This window comes from Acomys russatus, chromosome 13 (genome assembly GCF_903995435.1).
Source record: "Acomys russatus chromosome 13, mAcoRus1.1, whole genome shotgun sequence".
In the NCBI taxonomy this organism is placed as follows: domain Eukaryota; kingdom Metazoa; phylum Chordata; class Mammalia; order Rodentia; family Muridae; genus Acomys; species Acomys russatus.
This window is the reverse complement of record NC_067149.1, coordinates 40,720,510-40,725,840: the sequence shown is the minus strand read 5'-3', so window position 1 is coordinate 40,725,840 and position 5,331 is coordinate 40,720,510.

Below are 5,331 nucleotides of genomic sequence, written 5' to 3'. Positions count from 1 at the left end.
GTCTGAGGGGAGACCGGGCCTCTGGAGGCTGTGGGAGAAGGCAGCTAATGGAAGCAGCTGCAGTTTGCCAGCTTCTCAGCCTGGCGCTGGCCTGGCCTCTTCTCTACTGGGATATCTCACCAGTGACTGGATCCATGACCCTTGACCCTGGCCTGTTTTGTACAGCATAGACTTCTCGGGCCTGTTGTCAGGGTTGGTGGCTGTGGAGAGGGGTGCAGGGGTGAGGAGGTAGGGGTGCTTCTCTCCTCAAGCTTCCCACATCCTGGACATCTGCCAAGGGCAGAGACAGTCTTGCGTCTTTGATACTTTTCTGCCTAACTTGAACTTGCAGGTCACCTCTGAACAGGGTACCCTTTCCCCCCCCCCCCCCCCAGGTCCGGTCGGTTACCCTGTCCCTGCCTCTTTCTCCTCTTTGCCCATTTCTCGCCTTGCGATATGCCCAGGGTCTCTAACCTCACGGGCAGTGCTTGGAGCTGAGGTGTGTGTGCGGTGTGGTGCGTGTGCGTGCGTGCGTGCGTGCGTGCGTGCGTGTGTGTGTGTGTGTGTGTGTGTGCGTGTGTGTGTGCATGCGTGTGCGTGTGTGTGTGTGTGTTTAGAGAAGGGCAGATGAGAAGGTCTCTCTTTTTCTCCTACTGTGGGGCTACTTCCTCCCCTGTAGCAGAAAGAAAATGAGGGAAATTCCAGGTGATTTTCTTTTTCCTTTTCTTTTTTTCTTTCCTTTTCTTTTCTTTTCTTTCTTTCTTTCTTCTTTTTGTGTTTGTTTAACCATCCTTGGCTACCTTACTGGTGGCAGAGCCAGCTAGCCCTGGACAAGCCTTCAGTCCCCAGTGGCGGGGTGGCAGACTAACTTCATCTAGTTTATTGTCTTCTAGGGTGCGGCCTGCTGCCTGCTCCTTATGTTGAGGAGGGTGTGGCCCCTAGAGGATATTCAGGAGGCTTGACACTTCAGTGTGCCGTGTGGACCTCAGCCAGGAGTTGGAAGAGTGGCTAGTCCGTGAATTTGCTCTCCCTGTGTTCATTTTCATAGGACTAGGAGCTGGCAGTTAGGATTCCTGAGCAAGACCTATGACCCAAGGCTGCCCCATCAGAACAGTAACTGGAGTCTCATAAGACATCTGGAACTTTCCAGACCCCATCTCTACCTTTTCCCCCTCTCTCCTCCAGGGCAGACACTTCCTCTCAAGCTTTGGCCACTGCCCTTGTGTTCCCTCATACTTGGCCCCACCTGGTCCCTTCCTGGAGCCACAGCATTGGGGTCAGCATCCGCAGGTGGCCAGGAGACTGGGAATGGACAAGGAGGGTGGGGGGAGCCTTGTTTGGAGCAGGAGTCAGTTCCTTGGAATCAAACCAGAGAGGGGCCAGGCTGGATGAGAGGGGGCAGGAGTGGGTGACTGGTTGGGGGGCAGAGCCAGAGAAGCAAAGATGACACAGGATGCAGGCATGGCAAAGGAGGGACGCTGGTGCAGAGAGAGAGGGAGTCCCAGGAGGGATTTGGACAGACACAGGCAGTGATGGAGAAGGAAAAGAGAGCAATTAGAATGGGGTTTCCATGGACAGGCAGCCAGTGGAGGTATAATTTGCAGGGAGTAAGAATAAAACATAGGGAAGAAAGAGGGCAGTAGGAGGGTGGAGGAGAAATGGTGGGGGTTGAGGAGGGCAGCCACGTGGGTGCTTGAAGAGTGTGTTACCCTAAGGACATATGCTGTCTATGGGGGTTTCTTGTGCTTTGGCGGACAGGTGAGAAGTGACCCCTTGGAGGCCAGGTGGCTGGAGGACTGTGGTCCAAGCAGCTCTGTCCCTCTGTGGAGAAGTGTGTGTGTGCCTGTGTGTGTAAGGGAATGAGCAGGCCAGGCTGTGTTACAAATGGCGGGGGATCAAGATGATGGGGAGGAAGGAAACGCATTCCTTTTGGGGAGTATTCTCAGCATCCTCCAGCCAGCCAGTCTGCAGGAGTCCCGGGGCAGCATGGGGGAAGAAGAGAGGTAGTAGTGAGGACCAAAGTGTGGTCCTGAAGACCTATAGGGACAGAGAGAATGGATGCTTGAGCCAAGAGCTTTGGTGAGGCTCCGACGGACTTCTTGGCAGTTGACATGGTACAGTTAGGGCAGGTGAGCTGGCGTTAGCCCTTGGGAAGGGCTAGGCTACGGAGACCGACATCTCTGTTTCTGATCACCAACCAAGCGCATCCTGGCTTCAGGGCTCTGAAAGTCCTCAGCCACTCGTGACTGGACGGGGTAGGTGGTGTTTGGTATTACTGGCTTTCCTTGCTCCGGACAGAGCAGAGAAAGCAGCTGTAACCTCAGTGTAGTCCAGTCTCTGGTCCAAACCACTGTCTTTGGGGCTGTGGGAAGTAGAATGCTGCTCCTCCCACCCCACCTCCGCCCCTGGCCAGAGTTAACAAGAGGGGAAGTGTTCCTGAGGACAGGAGGGTGTGGAGAAGATTGGCATCCTTCTGCGGCCTGCAAAAGCCAAGATGACGGCTTGCAGATGGTGCTCTGGGAGGAGTCCCAGTTGAGCACAGAGGGGACTAGCCCTACTCCAGCCTCTGGTGTGAACTGAAAAAGGGAACCCCTCTTTTTGGAGGGGCTGGGCACCTTCTAGCACAAGAGGCTTCTGTGGGTTCTCGTCTGGCTCAGAGCTAGCTTTTGGGTGGGACTGGAGTTTTCCTGAGGAATGACCAGGAGCTGCTAACCCTCCCCAGGACTCTGACTGGCAGCCCTCCAAGGACCTGTTGCTGTGTGTTAGGGTAGCTTGGTGTTGTCTACGCCCCATTAGTAAGTTCTGTCTGAATGTGTCCTTGATGTTCATTGTCCAATTTGGTAACATTTCTTTTGGTCCCGACCCCTTCTGCTGCTGCTGGATCTGAGCTTCAGTGCAGGTGGAATGATCAAATAAAGACACAATTTATATCACCCATGCTGGCTGCTGCTCCTGAATCATGACCCAGGGCCTTGTGGATGGGATACAGCCCAACCCTTTGCATCAGTGGCTGCATATTCACGGAGCCCCAATGTTCACTGTGACTTAATGGCATTTTCTGGTACTATAGCATTAAAAAAAAGAAAGGAAGAGAGAAGTCGGGCCTGGTGGTGCACATTTGTAATTTCAGTACTCGCAAGACTGAGGCAGGAGGATTGTAAATTCAAGCCATACTAGCCTACATGAAGACATCTAGTCTCAAGAAAGAAAGAAAAAAAAAATCTGGGTGTTTCCAGATGGGTATGACCTTGGTCCGTGGTGTCAGCAGGAGCTCAAGTCCTGTCTGCACTGTCACTTTTAGTCCTCACTTCCTTCCTAAAGACTGTCCCACAGTGGTGGGGCAGCGACAAGCACTGGTTTTCCTTTTAGAGGACCCGGGTTCAATTCCCAGGATCTATGAGGATCTGCTGCTCTAGTTCTAGGAGGTTTGATAGTCTCTTCTGGTCTCCATGGGCACCATGCATGGATATCAGCTCATATGTAATACACAAAACACGCTTGCACATAAAATAAAAATTTAAAGAGGAAAAAAAAAAAAAAAGGCCAGACGTGATGGCACAGGCCTTTTTTTTTCCCATCACGTTCTTTTTTTTCACTTTTTTATTATTTATTAATTCATTCATATTACATCTCAACTATTATCCCATCCCTTGTATCCTCCCATTCCTCCCTCCCTCCCACTTTCACCCTACTCCCCTCCCATATGACTGTGACTGAGGGGGACCTCCTCCCCCTGTATATGATCACAGGGTATAAAGTCTCTTCTTGGTAGCCTGCTATCCTTCCCCTGAGTGCCACTGGGCCTCCCCATCAAGGGGATGTGGTCAAATATGGGGCACCAGAGTTCGTGTGAAAGTCAGTTCCCACTCTTCACTTATCTGTGGAGAACGTCCTGTCCATTGGCTAGATCTGGGTAGGGGGCACAGGCCTTTAATCCCAGCACTCAGGAAGCAGAGACAGGTGAATTTCTGTGAGTTTGGCTCTAGCCTGGTCTATATAGAAAGTTCCAAACCAGCTAGGGCTCTACATAGTGAGACCATGTTGAAAGAAAAGAAAGAAAAAAAGAAAGCCCAACAAAGTAATTTAAAAAAATCTCATAGCTTAAGGTGGCTGCTGGTGTTCCAGTCATTTGGTTTATGAGCCATTTGAAGCCTCCTGGAAATGCCACAGAACTGAGTCACCTGGCACATGTAATTAAAAGAGGCTGGAAACATTAACTGGGCATGTTGCCAACACAAATGAAACTGGGGTTCTGTGGCATGGCGAAAGGAGACAGTGACAGTGGCAGTCTGTGCCCAGTCCTGGAAGCACAGCCTTGGCTCTGCACACAGGACTCCGACTACAGCAACCAGTGTTCTTCACTCTTGTGCCTATGGGGAGAAGTCAGAATACCTCTTTCTAGAACAACACTTACACAAGCGAAGAAGATAAAAGTTCACACTGAAGAGATGAGAATTAACCACATTACGGGGGTGGTGAGGTGATTAGGGACTATACACACTGTTGAGGACAGTGGAGTGCATGCTGCATACTAAGACGCTAAGTACATCTGGGCATGGAGAGGAACCTATCAAACTGTGGCAGAATCTGCGAAATGCCAGATCTTTGTTTGTTTGGTTGGGTTTTTAAAAAAGATTTACTTATTTATTTTCACATTATAGATGGCTGTGAGCCACCATGTGGTTGCTGGGAATTGAACTCAGGACCTCTGGAAGAGCAGGTGGTGCTCTTAACCTCTGAGCCATCTCTCCAGCTCACGGGTTTTGGTTTTTTGAGACAGAGTTTCTCTGTGTAGTCTTGGCTGTCCTAGACTCACTTTGTAGACCAGGCCGGCCTCAAGCTCAGAGGTCTGCCTGCCTCTGCCTCCCGAGTGCTGGGATTACAGGCGTGAACCACCATGCCTGATTTTTGTGGGTGCTCTTAGGGGATGCACCTTACATGGCTTCTGTTAGAATGAATGTATCAGGATGAGGTTTTATTATGTGGGAACAAGAGCCAGGCAGGCCACAATAAGAGAGAAGGCAGCTTGAAAGACAGGTGGGTGGATTATATCCCTGGGAGACTGAAGTTAAGTGTAGGAAGTTAAGCATAAAATGTGAGGTACAGAGAGAGGGGTCTGATATGAACCCGGGCATCAACAAGGCTTTGAAAAAGCTCTGAGTTCAGAGCAGTTGAAGATTGCTTAATTATTTGGGGTGTGTAGACTAGGGTCTACCTATGCATCTCTGGTTGGCCTGGAACTCACTGTGTGGACCAGGCTGACCTGGAACACAGAAGTCCACTTGCCTCTGCCTCCTGAGTAGGGTGTGTGCCACCATCCCTGGCAGGAATTGTTTTTGAGACAGGGTCCTG